Raw genomic sequence first — 18,671 nt, forward strand, 5'->3', positions numbered from 1 at the left:
ATATGCATTCATGCATTTACACCGTTTTATCAACTCTTGCACTTAAACATCCACGATCGATCACTAGAGGCCGCTAACGCGGGCGGGATTGGGTGTCCGATTAAAGGGCTTCCCAATACGTACCCTCCCCCTTACTCAGAACCTTTGGATAGTGGATGGCCTTATCCAGGGCGCACGAGAGTCATTTTAGGCATAGAATGCTAAAAGGGGAACGAGTCCTTATCTTTAGTACCTATGTCAAACACCGCTTTTTGCCTTGGTTTACCTAGGTATAAAGTGGATTCGAACGGGTTCCAAGCATCCCACAAATGCTTGGTGGCGACTCTGAACATCTCTAATCGTTTCGAGACCTTTACCGAGACGAAACCGACCGATCTAAAACGATCCGGTCGAAAGTATTTTTACGCCGCCGAGCGTGGCTTTCAAAAGACCGTTGTACGTCCACAGATTGGCTTAGCGTGCAGGTGACCCGTGACCGCAGAGTGGTAGGTGGCCCAAATCCACAGACCGGCCTGTGGCCCATGTCCACATTTTGGCGACTCTGCTGGGGAAAACAAGGACACTTGTGTCTTTGTAATCTTTAGAGGTGAAACTCGAACGAGGTCGTGGTTAATGTGCATTAATTGATATTACGGTCATAAGTCGGGTTCCTTGTCCGGTCCCACAACCTAACCTTTATCGACGAATTGGCTCATCTCGTCGGCGTGAGTTTTCTCATCCCCGCGTTTTGAATCCCGATTGAGTCAAGCATACCACTGACGATACACATTTCTGTTTCGTCAAAGAGCTTTCATCACCTTCGAGCACGAGGCTAGGGCACCCTCCTTACACATTTTGTTTGGATTCGTATCCCTCTCGCAAATCAGGGTTTGATCGCTTGGTGTGTACCCACCCTTTTAAGCCAAAACCCGTGTTAGCATTATGCATAATATAATGAACTGTGAGTGCTTATGTGTTTTGTGATCATAAGTCCTTCCGTGTCATTTTCAAAATTTCAAAAAACATCTTTTTGCGCCGTCATAATGGCCATTTTAAACCTCGGTCTTTCGCCGACCGTTGCACGCCTTCTTAGGCCGTCATAATAACGATTTTCAAACCCGGTTTTTATAACCGTTTCAACAACGCCTTTCTAGGCCGTCGTAATGACGATTTTCAAACCCGGTTTTTATAACCATTTCAACACGCCTTTCTAGGCCGTCGTAATGACGATTTTCAAACCCGGTTTTCTACAACCATTTCAAAAAACACGCCTTTCTAGGCCGTCGTAATGACGATTTTCAAACCCGGTTTTCTACAACCATTTCAAAAAACACGCCTTTCTAGGCCGTCGTAATGACGATTTTTAAACTCGGTTTTTTGCAACCATTTCAACACGCCTTTTTAGGCCGTCGTAATGACGATTTTCCAAATCCGGTTTTCACAACCGTTTCAAAGCACCTTTTTGCGCCGTTATAATGGCCATTTCAAACCTCGGTCTTTCGCCGACCGTTGGAACCCTTTTATGTCGTCGTAACGACGATTTTCAAAAACCCGGTTTTTCAACCGTTTCAAAAGCATCTTTTTAGGCCGTCGTAATGACGATTTCCAAACTCGGTTTTTCACAACCGTTTCAAACCTCGGTCTTTCGCCGACCGTTGCATAGCTTTTTGTGCCGTCGTAATGACGATTTCAAACCTTGGTTTTCACAAACCATTTCAAAATCCCCTTTTACGTCGTCATAATGGTCGTTTCAAAACTCGGTCTGCCGCCAACCGTTGCATTCTCAAAGCGCCCTTTTACGCCGTCGTAATGACGAATTCTACCCTCGAATTTTCAAAATTCAAAATCAATTTTTAAACAGAAACGTTTTTCAAACCGTCGTAAAGACGATTTTAACCCATGCAACTTTCCAAAATTTCGAATCTCGTTTTCGAAATCAAATTTGGCTTTTCTAAGCCGTCGTAATGATGATTTCAATTCTCACAATTTTCGATTTGCATACCGTCTTTCAAAGGTTAAAACGGTTTTCTAACCCGTCGTAATGAAGAATTCAATCCTCACAATTTCCAATTTCAAATCTTGAAAACGAATTTAACCATTTTCAAATTCCATTCAAAATCAAATCATTTGAAAACGAATTTAACCGTTTTCAAATTCCAATCAAAAATCAAATCATTTGAAAACGAATTTAACCGTTTTCAAATTCCAATCAAAAATCAAATCATTTGAAAGCGAATTTAACTGTTTTCAGATTCCAATCAAAAATCAAATCATTTGAAAATGAATTTAACCGTTTTCAAATTCCAATCAAAAATCAAATCATTTGAAAACGAATTTAACCGTTTTCAAATTCCAATCAAAAATCAAATCATTTGAAAGCGAATTTAACCGTTTTCAAATTCCAATCAAAAATCAAATCATTTGAAAACGAATTAAACCGTTTTTAAATTCCAATCAAAAATCAAATCATTTGAAAACGAATTTAACCGTTTTCAAATTCCAATTCAAAATTAAAATCTTTTGAAAACAAATTTAACCGTTTTCAAATTTCAATCCAATTTCAAACCATTTGAAAACAAATTTAAATGTTTTCAAATTTCTAATTCAAAATTAAAATCTTTTGAAAACAAATTTAACCGTTTTCAAATTTCAAATCCAACTTCAAATCTTTGGAAACAAATTTAACCGTTTTCAAATTTCAAATTCAAAATCAAATCTTTGAAAACAAATTTAACCGTTTTAAATTTCAAATCTAACTTCAAATCTTTGAAAACAAATCTAACCGTTTTCAAATTTCAAATTCAATTTCAAATCCTTGAAAACAAATTTAACCGTTTTCAAACTTCAGATCCAACTACAAACCCTTTGAAAACAAATTTAACCGTTTTCAGATTTCAAATCAAAACTCAATCTTTGAAAACAAATTTAACCGTTTTCAAATTTTCAACCCAATTTTCAATCCTTGAAAACAAATTTAACCGTTTTCATGGCCATTGTGATGACGATTCCAAATTCTTTAATTCTTTAATTATCGATTTTCAAATCCGTAATTCGGAATTTCAAAAACCGTCGCTGGAAATAGTACATCGTTTTTCGAGCCGACTCAAACTCAAACCGTCTTTTGAAAACAAACCTAAGACAACCCTTTCAACTAACCGACTTCTGAAGATCCCTACTCTTCGGAAGCCGTCCATAAAGCGACAAATGAATCTTTTTGAAAATTTCTATTTTCGAAAATTTCAATCCACCTTTCTGATTCAGCCTCGAGTCGATTAGAGTCCAGTGGATTTCAAGTCAAGTCGTCTAGATAACATCGAGTCTCCGCCAAAGTTAGTACCTACCTTCTGGTCTAGGTCGTGTCGCCTAATTGTCGAGACATCTCCAATGGCGTTAGCAGAGTCAAAATCTCCCGGATATTAAACCCGCATTTCCCCTACATTACGAGTCAGAGGTCAAGTTTGTGTACATGTCTTGTCCAACGGCGTCACGCCAGTAACACACATCCAAACTTAGTCAGAAGTCGTCCGTCTAGGCATCACTATGCCAAAGTCGACACTCGAGTCTAAGTTCAAAGTCATGCACCAAGAGTTGAAACACAAGAGGTCATTCACGATCTTTAATGAACTCATAACCTAGTCACACCGTCGCGTCTCCACAACAAAACTGCATTTTATACATATGTGTCGCACTTGCCTTTGTTTGTGCAATCCCTTTCCAAGACAAGTTATAACGCCCATCGTTATTTCAAATAGGAATCCCTTGGGTGCCATCAATCGCCAACCAGAAACTCAAGAAGCTAATCAACCTTCATCCGCCATGACTTCTGCTGAAACCAACCACATGGTCCTTCGACTCCTAGCTACCGTGGAAAACTTGAGCACTCGTCTCTCCCAAGTTGAGGATAAAATGATAACCGGGAATTTTACCTCTTCCGATTTTGAGCAAAGGGTTAAGCTCCTTGAAAGCCGGCTAATTGCCAACAACAAAAATAACCCTCCAGAAAACCCTATCGGACACAGTCAGAAACTTTCCTTGGGTTGCTCTCATCTCGTCCCTCCCGACGATGAGAAAGTTCATGCAATTGGTGAAGACGGACTACAAAGCGGTATACCTATGATCTCCGTCTCCATCAACAACATATTCTCAAAGCTGCAAGTGGCTATCGATGATTTGAACACTCAGGTAGCTAATTTGGGGAAAAGGAATGGTAATGCCGAAAACGAACCTGACCACCAAGGAGAAGACCAACACCTGATTCCCCAACAAACAAATGTTGAAAGTGAGGAACCGTCTGATGGTTCCCACACCCAAAAAACCATCAACAAAGAACATGAAATTGCCTCGCCAAAATACCCTTCAAAATATCAAGAAACGTCCCCAAAACATCCCATTGACAACAACCAAATCCTGCTTCCGCCTAGGATTGACAAAAACAAAACTCACAAAAACATCCCAAAAAACACCAATGTTGGAATCAGGGGAAAACATCAAAGGGTATTCACAGATCTGGGAATAACATATGGCACCGCTCTGAGGATACTTTCTTCAGAAGGATTACTGCAACCTATTGGTCCCACTCCGGATCCAAAACCCGAAAACATAACCCAATTTTGGAATGGCTATGCATATTGTCGATATCACAGAGGCAAGGGGCATAAAACTGAAGCGTGCTATGAGCTCCAGAATGCCATACAAGATGGAATTGAGGATGGCAGGTTTTCCACCTTACTTAACCACTCCAGACAAAGAACCTGGGCGGCCTAATAGAAAGTTCGTCGATTTGGGTGATCGAGAAGATGAGTATTCTGCTAATCATTTGGTAAAAAGGAGAAAGGTAGGCTCAACACCATCCTATCAGCATGGAGATGAGGCTTTAGTTAAACATGTCATTGACTGCCTTCACCCACATTATGCATCCCGTTTGAAGGGTTGTAACATCAAAAACGTCGAGGACCTATCAGCAGAGATTTCTCGCATCGATGAAATCATTAAAGGAGGTTCAACATCTGCGACCCCTCCCGAAAAGAAAGTCTTCCGCATTACCGAAGTAAAATTTGTGGAGCCTTCGCCAGAAAGAGCCACACACCCGCAAAGACAATTTTCAGACTTGGGCATGCCTTATGCCATTGCTCTTAGAGTGCTTGTCTCTGAAGGACTAATCCGACCGATTGGCCCCACTCCAGATCTTACACCCAAGAAAAGAGGCCGGTTTTGGGACGGTTCCCAATATTGCCTATTCCATAGGGGTAATGGGCACAACATAGAGATGTGCTGGAAGCTCAAACATATCATCCAAAACATGCTCGATGGTGGCAGGTTGTCTTTATCAACCCTGAATCATTTAATGGAAAAGAATGGTCCCCATGGACGCCTTACTCCTCAAAAACAGGACAACCTTCTAGGACCTCATCCTTCTGGCGTCCCAAACAACGAGAGTGAAGTGCTCAAGTGGGTCAATGCTCAAGATCAAACATTCAAGCCGCTGGATGCTGCGAAAGAGACCTTCGAGGAGGAACATCATGATTAGCTATTCGTATCTACGATTGAGTCCAAGTCCGAGTCCGAGTCTTAGGCTTTCTCATATCTATCCTAGTGTCTATCCTTTTAATCCTAAGTGACAAACTGGGGGCTGTCCCCATGAGTCACGTGTATCCATCGAGTCTGTGCTAACCTCTTATTTATCTAAATAAAAGCACGATTTCCAACTATCATATATTCTCCCCTTTACCATTTCCCGTTGACAACGAGAATTGATTTGAGAATTGATTTAAAACAAACAATATGTTCCAATTCAATGTGAGTACACTCGAGTGACGTTCCGTACCGAGTAAGCAGAGGACTCGAAACTCCGTGTCCATTTTCTTTACCTATTCCATGTCTGGCAATAGAAACCTTTCATTAGCACCCGATCTAGAACGAGCTCTCAATCAAAGGGATCCTACGACGAACCTAGATAACAAACCAGAACATCTCCTTGTTCATGGTCAATGACGGAAGGCAAGCCCATTCCCCACAAAAACATCCCATCACCAAATATCAACCTCTCACCAACGGGTACATCCTTGTCTGCACCTTTACCTGCCTCGAACGAAGGACGGCAAAGAACCAATAAATCAAAAGCCAAAGCGAAAGGCTAAAATCAAAGGCCCAAGCCAATATCCATTCACTCAAGGCCAAAGCCAAAGTGAAAGCCCACGCCCAAAAGCCATTCAAGCCAACAGCCATTCGCCCAAAGCCAAAGCTCAAGGCCAAAATCAAAGGCCCAAGCCAATAGCCATTCACCGAAAGTCAAAGCGAAAGGCCGAAATCAAAGGCCCAAGCCAATGGCCATCCACCCAAAGTCAAAGCGAAAGGCCAAAGTCAAAGGCCCAAGCCAATATCCATTCACCCAAAGCCAAAGTTCAAGGCCAAAGCAAAAACCAAAGCCTCAATTCGCTCAAAGCAAAAAAACCAAAGCCAAAGGCTACTCACCCAACGTCACGGCCAAGACCCAAGCCAAAATCAAAACAAAACAAGATTGAAACCCTTTTCCCAAAAAGGCCAAAATTCAAAGAAAGCATCCAACACACAAAATCCTGGACAAGTGAGTCCAAAATACCAAGTCTAGGACCAACAAGTCCAAAGCCTGGACCAACGAGTCCAACACATCAAATCCCGGACCGACACGTCCAAAACACCAAACACTAAAACCTCAACCAAAACTGCTTCACCCCTAAGTCCTTCAACAGACTGTTACAGACTTACAGGGAGACCCATCTAGGATCCTGGGGATTCCCCTCAAGATCATAACCAACATCGCTTCACCCCTAAGTCCTTCTAGAGACTGCTACAGGGAGACCTATCTAGGATTCTGAGGGTTCCCCTCAAGTTCGTAATATCACACATTCACCTTTAAGGTCCAGACATGGAAATCTGATCCCATGTTATTTACCAACCATTTCGTGCTCAGGCCACATCAAGCCGGAGACCCCATTCCGCACCACACTTCAAGCCGTTACCCTTCGGCCTAAACACCACAAAATTCTTGCTCCAGATTTTTATCTGTTAAACAAACCCATTATTACCAAGCTCCACATTCCCTAATGTTGAAGCCATTTTTCACCACAATCCCCACGGAGTCCTCGAATGCTTTGCTATCGAGAACGGGACATACCTAATCTACCCTTAGAGTCCACTTTTTAGTGTGCTCAAATGATAAGGAACGTTTTCACAAATTACACCTCTTCGATTCATGATCAAGAGGTATTTATCTCCAATCAACCTTCGAGTCACCAAACGGAATTTTCCGTCGTGACGCTCAACTCCATTTTTATCCATCAAACAAACCATTATTACCAAGCTCCACATTCCATAATATCGAAGCCATTTTCACCGACCCCGGATACGAGTCCTCGAATGCTTTGCTACCGAGAACGGGACATACCCAATCTACCCTTAGGGTCCACTTTTTAGTGTGCTCACATGATAAGGAACATTTTCACAAATTGCACCTCTTCGATTCATGATCAAGGAGGAATTATCTCAAATCAATTTTTCGAGTCACCAAACGGAATTTACCGTCGTGACCCTCACACTTTAAGGTCCTAACAACTCGCTTAGGCACACATACAGACGAGTCACCAAACGGCTTTTACCGTCGTGACCTCCACACTTTAAGGTCCTAACATCTCGCTTAGGCACACATTCAGAACTACTATCTGGTTTGATTTCACTTCACGTGAATACGTAGTCAGTCCTTCATGGGCGCAACCATACCCCTCAAAATCACTTCAAGGTCCTAACAACTTGCTTAGGCATACAGCTCAGAACTACGATCTGGTTTGATTTCACTTTACGTGAATACGTAGGCAGTCCTTCATGGGCGCAACCATACCCCTCAAAATCACTTCAAGGTCCTAACAACTCGCTTAGGCACACAGCTGAGAACTACGATCTGGTTGGATTTCGCAAACACGCGAATACGTAGGCAGTCCTATTACGAGGACACAACCACACCCCCACACACATTCAATTTTCACACCTTCAATTTGCAACCCATTGCACACGCAGCTCAGAACTACGATCTGGTTTAATTTTGCAAACACGCGAATACGTAGGCAGTCCTATTACAAGGGCACAACCGCATACTCCTTTCACAACATTTTCAATTTTCAATCCTCAACAACCAGCTCAGAACTACGATCTGGTTTGATTTCGCAAACACGCGAATACGTAGGCAGTCCCCCAACAAGGACACAACCGCATATCCATTTCAATCTCAACCATCAACATAAATCCTCAAAAGCAGCCCACCCAGCTGCAAAAAATTAATCTTATACCTCTTTACTGGGGGCTTCTTCCTTAAGACGTCGCCCATTCCTTACTTTGTCAAAATCCCACCTTCTCACTCTGGGGGCTTCTCTTTCAAGACGCCACCCGTCCTTTAACCTCCAACATCTTTTGAGTCTCAACCACAGTCCAAAATAAACCATCTTCAGCCTAGTGCTCGGTTCAAACGATGACAAGGTCTTGGTTCCGCTCTCCGAATCATTATACCTCGAGAAGGGATCTCAAACAAGCAAACGGAGGCACACATGTCTGGAGAAGATAATTAATTCGTGTTCCCCATCCGAGTGGACCTTCTACTCCAATGATCTGATACGCGTTGTCACGCTTTCTTGGCTAGGAGTTGCACTTACATGTGCAAAGTCTGTCAGAGTCGCCCCCGTGTCGTGTCGATACTGAGTTGGCATCACGTTCACGACTGCCCATTTGTCAGTTTGTCAGTATGCGTCCATGTGAGTCAATATCACAACGGTCACGTGTCTCCAATCTATCAAATCACAGATCTACAAGCAACAAGACTCAATATTGAGCTTCACAACATTCAAAACTTCTATCTCCCTTCGCATGAGATATTACATGATAGTTGCTTATACGCTAACTGCTCACATGCTTATGTGCTTACGTGCTTATATGCTTACGTATTAGTTGCTTATATGCTAACTACTCACATACTTATGTGCTTACGTGCTTATATAATTGCATACTACGTGCTTGTCTATGCAACTGCGGATTTGTGCGGTCATTAACCATGCAGGTAATCTTGAGAAGACAAATGCACTCCAACTGAGTACTGGGTTCTTCCCAACAAACGACGACCCATCAAGTCCAAGAGCTTTAACCCCGCCGATTATGTGGCACACGCTACCTCCCAACGAGCAGCAACTCATATCCCCGGCAAGTCCTGAGAAGTTTCCAACTCCCCATCGAGTGCCGATTTTTAAATGGAAGTCACACATGGTATTTTCCACAGTCAATCATTCGACCACAGATGGTTGGCTAGCCTTACAACGTATATGGCTGGCGAGCCTTTGTCCGCAAACAAGATACAACTCAAGGACGTATCCCGAAGATGCCTCGGGTACGACTCCTTATCACAGCTGGCGAGCCTTTGCACGCACACAAGATACGACTCAAGGACACATCCCGAAGATGCCTCGGGTACATTTCCTTGTCACAGCTAGCGAGCCTTTGTCCGCAAACACTCAAGGACACATCCCGAAGATGCATCAGGTACATTTCTTTGTCACAGCTGGCGAGCCTTTGTCCGCAAACACTCAAGGACACATCCCGAAGATGCCTCGGGTACATTTCTTTGTCACAGCTGGCGAGCCTTTGTCCGCAAACGCGCAAGGACATATCCGAAGATGCCTCAGGTATGACTCCTCCATATGGCTGGCGAGCCTTTATACGTAGTCTAATGGACTATAAACGACCCGAATCGAAAGTCGACAGACTCTAAACTGTTCCCGACGAAAGGTCCTTGGCTCGTACCCTCGAGTCGCCTTGGCGTCGTCCTTCCCGACGGCAGGTCCTTGGCTCAAACCTTTTTGAGTCGCCTCGACGTCGCAATGGTCTTCAGATTGTAATCTTCGATTGAACTGGAGATCATACTTTGACTTTTGCCCTGTCCAAGCCTCAGTCAAAGTGGGGGCTCTGTAGATACCCAGTATCTGCACCTTCCGAAAACCACCACCACCCGATGATGATCGGACTATAACGTGCTTTTGATATGCGTGCGTGGATTGGATATACATGAGACGGTTTAATGCACTACTCGAATATGAAAAATGATTTCAAAAGTTTTCTAACTTCATTTGCATTAAAATAGCACTATTTAGAGTTAAAACCGTTTTCGGACCCAAAACCGACTCAGAAACCCGCAACTCGAGTCAACCTGAGTCAACCCGAGTCAACCCAAATCTCGAATGTCAAAAATAATGCCATGAGTGTCTTTATCATGTCATTTCCATTAAAATGACCCTAATTAGAGTCAAAACCGTCTTCGGACCCAAAACCGGCTCAAAAACCCGCAACTTGAGTCAACCTGAGTCAACCCGAGTCAACCCAAATCTCGAATGTCAAAAATAATGCCATGAATGTCTTCATCATGTCATTTCCATTAAAATGACCCTATTTAGAGGCTAAACCGACACCGAGCCAAAAACCGACTCGAAATTCAAATCCCGACTCACACGGGTCAAACCCGAGTCAAAGACACAAAATACCTACCCCAAATATCACCCAAGAGGAAGCTTACACGGCTAAGAAAACCTCAAAGACCACAAATCACAACCAACAAAACATTGGTTAGAACAAATGCAAAATCCAAATTTGCGAAAGGGACAGTACACCCCATTGAGTCACGGGGTGGCTAGCGCCTAAAGCAGGTGTCTGCTTAGCCTCTAAGCAAACACAACCGATCTACCATCCCACATTTCTCTATAAATACCCACCATCATACCCCATAATCTTCACGCGAGAGTCCGCCCCCTCCTTCTCCCTTAAACTTCTATACTCGACTTCCTAAGTCACAAAATCGGCACGTGTTTACGACCTACCGATCGTAAACACAAGCCTTACACATATTGTTTGGTACCGTCGCCGTGAATTCGACCGACCCAGTCGACCAACTCAACTCATTAATCCACATGTTTTAATTAACATATTTTCAACTCATTTTCAAAACCAAATCCTTTTTTAAGGCACTCTTTTTAAACTTCTTTGATCGCGATTAGTCACAACGAGAAAACCGTCTCTAAAGTCGTCTACTTTGCAAACATCAAAATACGTAAGTTTGAGGGTGTAAATATCTCACTTTAATTCATGTCTTTACTGTTTTGATGAGTCTATAAACACGAACGATGCATAACACGATTCAAATTTAGGTTAGACGAGCCAAAACTGAGTTTTGGCCTGAGGCAGAAGCCCCTTATTGTGCAAGGTGGCTCGCGCCTCAATGGGGTGCCCAGGCCAGACTCAAACGTGTTTGAGTTCGTCTTTCCTTCGACACTTTCTTTTATTTTTACTTCTTTCCTTTTACGGTTTTTACCATTTCGAATGTTTCAAACCATTTTTATGACAAACTTTTTAATCATAAATCATAATGACCCTTGGTTCCATATACCATGACGGTTAAATCCGTGACTCGGTGATATTAATTGGTTAATTACATTTTAAAAGAAATTCTTTTCTTTTATTTACCATTTTAATTCATTTTTATGATAAACATATTTTGACCATTATAAAAATCATCCTTGGTTCTTTATACCATGACGGTTAAATCCGTGACTCGGTGATATTATTTGGTTAATTACATTTTAATGGGTATTTTAAACCCCTTTTATTTTATTTACCATTTTTCTCATTTATTTACATTTGTAAATATATTAGTCATAATTCATAATCATCCTTGGTTCTTTATACCATGTCGGTTTAATCCGAGTACGATGACAAACTTGACTAATTACAAATAATCGAACTTAACATAATTAGTTCAAATCAAATATTTTACATTTTTATTTGTAAACTATGATTTTCAAACTTGCAAATCCGACAACGAATATTACTAATATAATAGTAATTATTCCGAGTCATGCAAATCATAATTGCAAATCATTAATCACAAAAAAACGGTTCTAAACAACCTTTTTAACAACCAGGAGACGCCCCTTGGTTCGCCCCATGGCTCGCGCCCCAAGAGGCCCTCTGCTTTCATATTTCAAAACCCGGGTAGAGCCCCTTACCTCGCCAATAGGCTCGCGCCTTAACAGGGCTGCCTGGCATTGTTCTGCCTCGCTTTTAGCACTTGTCTAGGACGATCCCGATTACGGTTAATCCGAACACATGACGGATCAGATTGACAAGCTTACGTTTTTACACTTTGTCATTTGACACCCTTTTTCAATAAATGGATCGTGTTAAGCATCATAACCCGAATTTGGTAAATGGATGTTTAATTTCCGTTCTCACATGAAAATCAACCATAAATCCAACTTGACATCTTATGCTTGGTATTTGGATTAACAAACCGACTTAGAAAGCTCACATGTTAAGTTAAAACTTTTGGATGTGCAATCATGCATTTACACCGTTTTATCAACTCTTGCACTTAAACAATCACGATCGATCAGTAGAGGCCGCTAACGCGGGAGGGATTGGGTGTCCGATTAAAGGGCTTCCCAATATGTACCCTCACCCCTTACTCAGAACCTTTGGATAGTGGATGGCCTTATCCAGAGCGCACGAGAGTCATTTTAGGCATAGAATGCTAAAAGGGGGAGGAGTCCTTATCTTTAGTACCTATGTCAAACACCGCTTTTTGCCTTGGTTGACCTAGGTAAAAAGTGGATTCGAACGGGTTCCAAGCATCCCACAAATGCTTGGTGGCGACTCCGAACATCTCTAATCGTTTCGAGACCTTTACCGAGACGAAACCGACCGATCTAAAACGATCCGGTCGAAAGCATTTTTACGCCTCCGAGCGTGGCTTTCAAAAGACCGTTGTACGTCCACAGATTGGCTTGGCGTGCAGGTGGCCCGTGACCGTAGATCGGTAGGTGGCCCAAATCTACAGACCGGCCTGTGGCCCATGTCCACATAGGTCCAATGTTGTATCAAGGGCAGTGTCCTCTTCTCAGGCTCACCCCTCCAAATCAGGCGGTGAAAGTAGACTAACTGGAAGAACATTAGGCAGCCCCCAATGCTTTTGGAATTGGTTTCTCTCCATGATTCCACCGAATGGTCAAAACGATCCAGAACGTAGGAGCACTAGTCCATTTTCGGTATGGCAGAAACATCCTCCACCGCCCCAATCAACCTTGTGTCAAGGCGATTGTGAACGGTTGGGGACAAGAACGATCCCATTGCAAACAACACAAACATTTTCTTAATTTCTAATCCACCTTCCATCAATTGCAGCATCTCACCTCTAACCTTGTCCAACTGTATATCCTTCTTCGGTAAAGCACCGAACCTCTCTCTCCAACCGTGCAATAGCTCTTTATCGTCTGTAACAGTTGGCACATCCTCCCCCCCACACACTAACATGAAGACATCGTAAACATCATGTTTACTGATTGAGAAATGAACAAACCTATTAAACAACATTAGCCTAGTGTGCGTATCATATCGTTCCAACAACCAATCAACCATGGTATGAATAAACTTAGATGCCTTCAGCTCGAGAAGACCTCCAAACCCTATATCTTCAAGATCCTTCCTCAAAGCTGACGATAAATGCTCTATGGCATAGGGCAGGGAAGATGGTGATCCATGTCCCTCGACCCCCTTCAATTTCCTATATTCGGACACAATTAATTAGTCGTTAAAGTAAAAGCTTAACATGGTAACATGAAGAGGAACAATTCATCAGATATAATAAAAGGTGAACATACGTTCCTTCCTTTCTCTGTCTTTTCTTTTTTGGGACCACGGCCCCTTCGGGTAACTTTCTCTTCGATCCTTGGCCAACCTCTACCTCCTTCGACCTTTCGACAACATTGGCAACTTTGAGAGGCTCTGCTTGCACATGGTCACATGAGTAAATGTCCAACTCTTTTAAACACATGTACATGTCACACGTAAAATGGTCACATTTTTATACTTACAAAATGTCACATGATACTACCCAGTTATGTTTGCGATTTTAAGATAAATATGACACATTATTATATTATCACATTTGTACTAATAATAAATATGATCACATTTGTACTACTTATCAAAGATTGTCACATATGTTACCATTTTAGAATGTTAATCTCACTAAAACAAACATACATATCACATGTAAGATGGTCACCTGATAACATTATAAATATGTCACCATCTTTGACTAAAAATGTAACCATTTTAGAATGGCTACTATAATGCAAGATGGTCACATCTGAACACTAAAGTACATGTCACCATATTAAAAAAATTTAGATGCCCTCACATATAATCACATTTCCAGTACGAATAAATATCACTATGTTCTTCATAGATGTCACCAGATAAAGCTCAGCAAATGATACAATTATAATGTCCAACAAACTCAAACATACGTACATTTCTAAACTATGCTGGTCACTATTAAAACAACCACACATATTTCAATGTTAAGTAATATATATGTCACCATGTTAACATATATGGAAATACCACACAAAAGTATATTTTCTAACAAAACTGGTCACATAATAAATATTTCATAATATGTTATGATGTTAATTCATGTGTGTTCATCTTTAGTCTCTTATGTTACCATATTAAGATCTTCGGTCTACAGTAAGGTGGTCACATTTCATCACATATACATGGCACAAGGAGATCTTACCATATTAACAATTGTTCATCAGAAGACAATGTGGTCACATTTTAAAGATCAGAAATATGTGACCATGTTTTTAGCATATCTGTTACCCTATAAATATTAGGTCAAACCACCCTAACAAAGACAAATAACCCTCACAATGTCACATTTCTCAGTTCAATTTATTACATTTCTCAACTAAAATGGTGCTCAATCTTTAAACAACACAGAAAAGTTAATTTTCTAACAAAAGTGGTCACATAATCAAGATTTTAAAATATGTGACTATGTGTTAGGTATAAATGTTATGATGTTAATTCATGTGTGTTGATCTTTAGACTATTATGTTACCATGTTAATATCTTTAGTCTACACTAAGGTGGTGACATTTCATCACAAATTCATGCCATAAGCATATGTCACAATATTAACCATTATTCATCAGAACAGATGTGGTCACATTTTACAAATGACATATATGTGACCATGTGTTAAGCATATATGTTACCCTATAAATATTAGGTCAATGCTCCATAACAGAGCCACATAACCCTGGCCATGTCACATTTCTCGTTAATTTGATAACATTTCTCAAATAAAATGGTAACATATTAAGCTTACCGTCTACCGGGGTCTTATCTTCCTTCCTCTTCTTCTTTTCACCAAGAGCAGCTGCCATTTTCACCACTTTATTAAGCACCTCCGCCAAACCACCATCTTCTGATTCCGACAGTTGCTTCTCCTCCTCACCACTGGCTTCCCTATCCTCCTCACTACTTGCTTCTGTCTCCTCTGAAATCTCTTCTGACCCATCAGTGTCTTCCCTTTCATCCGTATCCACCGGATCTCTAAAGGAAATAATCCCAGATCTCTGCTTTTCTTTACCCTTCTGCATGGCAACCTTCCCTTTTCCTTTCTTCTCACCTGGTCATCCATGAATAGTGTACATTTGTGTAAATTTTGTGTACACAAAAAAATTAAAAACCTAATCGACCAACATTGCAACCAAAATTTCAAGCATGCTTTATACAAAACATCAACCAATTAACAACCTTTTTCAACCTAATCTGACTTCACATTTAAAGCATTTTTTCTGAGAAAACCATTTTTCTGAGAATAGATAATCTGAAAAAATCGCCAATGTCATAAGTTTTACTGTCTCACTTTTATGACCTAATCTGAAGTTTTTTATATGAATGTCATCATTATTATGAACTCATTTTTTGACCTAATCTGAATTTTTTTATACGAAACAAAAATCAACATCTCTAAACAAAAATCATACCTTCTATTTGTTTCTTCGATGGTGTCCTCCTAGCCATCTGCTTCTTCCCCATCGTCCTCATTCAAATGTTACCACAGTAATGAAGTAGGCGACTGATTTTACCAAAGATCGAGCGACCGATTTTACCGGAGATAATGAAGCAGGCGATGAAGATGATGAATAATTGCTTGTTGTTTTCTAGGGTTTATAGAGAGAAGGAGGAGAATTCAGAAAATTTGATGAGAGAGGAGAGGAAGTTGATAATTGTGTTTTACTAGGCGGTTTTGAGAGTGTAGGAAACCGTGTGCATGGGGAAGACAAAGAACAAAGAAATTACTTGTTTATTCAAAATGTCAAATCTGTCTATCTCTCTTCTTTCTTTATTTCTTTATGTTTGACGGTTCCATTTGCCCCATTTACAAGAATATGGTATCAATTCTACCCGTCTCTCCCTTGTGACGGATACTCTATGTCACAAGGGAGACTAATTGTTGACGAATTTTATTTTTTGTTTTTCCTTCAGTCGGTAAAATCCGAACATGCGGCTAATGCTTAATTCAATATCCACGAATTCATGTTTCACCTCTATTGGAATTTTCGTTATTTAATTGTTTCATCTGAAATTGCAATTTGCAGCTTGGGGATATTATTCATGCTCACACTCTAACTTTCGCTTTTCGTAAATTTTGTTTTACAATCACAGTTCCGTTTATTGTATATATGAGACAAAAAAGGCGTAGGCTCTCCGTAAGTCAATATTACGCCATTTTAAGCTACTCTAATTCACCCTCGGTAAAGTATGTTGTATACTTAGAAGGTCCATTCGACCGACTAGGCCTCACACGTATTTTCCACATCATGACATCGTGTTTTGGCAACTCACTTGGTCCATATGACTGGATGACTGGGTGAGCACAAAAGCAAAAGATACCCTCGGGTATTTTAGTGTCACGAGTACCCAATTTCCTACCCATAAACCTAACCATAGATCTCGTAGAACCTTTGTCTAGGTCATGTTTTGATGTGTACTGCTTGATTTTCTTCTTGGGTCATGTGATTTATGCCGGTATGATACAAGTATATTTTTCCCATAACCATAATTAATTAAAAAAAGGTAGGATAAATATACAGTAAGCTGTAACGGCCAGCCCTTGAGCTTCTTATATTAATAAACAGTCCACGAACATTTGCTATTGATCATTAGAGTCACCATACTGAAACGTCACATTAGGGTTGTTCTTTTCTAAACATACTTGCATCTTGCATATGCGTCTGCCACTGTCATAGCACATTACACCTTGTCAGTTTGTCCGTCAGTCTGGACTATCCGCAAGTCCGTCCCTGCATTGAGTCCCTACACGTTTAAGGTTTCCTTTTGTAAATATAGTTGCCATCTGCATATAGCATCACCAGTAGAGCATGCATTATTCACATCTAAGCAGCTCAGACCCACTCACTGTCCTGCGTTTTTGTTACACGCGTCTCACTTTTAGTGTTTGCATATGGCATTGTCAATTTATCACAATATATCTGTTGTCTGTAAAAAAAAGGGGGTTAAGATTAGTGTACTTGTATTAAGTTTTACCTGCATCATTCAGTCCATTTGAGCATTAAATAAATACAAACTGCATCCTAGGTAGTTCGACATATGCATTCAATATATATTCTCCATTCTAGTCATATTTGCTATAAAAAAATCATTTTCTAAATGCTAAGATATCATGATCCGGGATAGGGAGGAGCAAACGAGACCCTAATTTTAATAGCCACTCTAGCATGGGAACAAAAGAAGGGTACAGGAAGAATAGACAATACCAACTCACATGTAGTTTTCATCAAAATTTGATTAAATTAGGACCATCTAAGTCGTTTCTCAGTTGCATATGTATAAAAAAACTAAGAGTAAGAACAAACATGTCAATAGAACAAGAAAATTCACTCTTATAGTCATATAATCCCATACAAGTGTTCCTGACATTACCTAAAAAAACACTAGTTTACATAAGTGTCTAATTAAGATAGGACCATCCTAGTCCTTTTTTAGTTGCATAAAAAATGAAACAAAGAGCATATGTCATTTTTATTACTCACTTGTTCTACTTTTTACTCTTAACTAGTAGAATAACTTGAAATACTTTAGATCGTATCTTTTAGTGTAGATCAGTCGACCTCTTAGAGTCAGCCTAAACGAGGGCGTGCACTAGACCATCTTTTCCATCTCTGTGGTGTGATAATTCCTTGATCGCCGTGTCTCTAACTAGGTGACCTATAGGTTTGTAGATTCCATCTTTCTACTTGATTCGTTAATTTTCCATACTTCATGTGACTACTAGTTTAAATGAGCACAACTCTCTATTTACCAAATTTGTCAATTTCTCATATCTTAAATGACCACTAGATGAGCACAAACTCGTATGAACGACCATTTTACCAAATATTGGCATCCATTTCCATTGAGGCTAGAAAACTAGCCCAAAAATATTTGAACCATATTCCTAATACACCCGTGCCCAAACTTACCAAATAAAACACGGGAGCGTACACTCCATGCCCTTAAAACAATATAGGTGACCACAAGTCCCTTAGAATGAACTTAAGACATGAGTCTAAATACCGATACGAGTTCAAACAGATCCAAATCCAGTTTAAAGTTTCTCAAATACTCAAAGAGAAAAATTATGATCTCAAATTGATACAACTACAGTCTCAAAAGACTCAAAAAATTCACAAGTAAACAAAAATTCCAGTCAAATTTGCAATCAACTCCAATGTCAAAAGCCTTAAAAATTCACAAAAAAATATTCCAGTCAA

The sequence above is a fragment of the Silene latifolia genome, chromosome 4 (assembly GCF_048544455.1).
Source record: "Silene latifolia isolate original U9 population chromosome 4, ASM4854445v1, whole genome shotgun sequence".
Taxonomy (NCBI): domain Eukaryota; kingdom Viridiplantae; phylum Streptophyta; class Magnoliopsida; order Caryophyllales; family Caryophyllaceae; genus Silene; species Silene latifolia.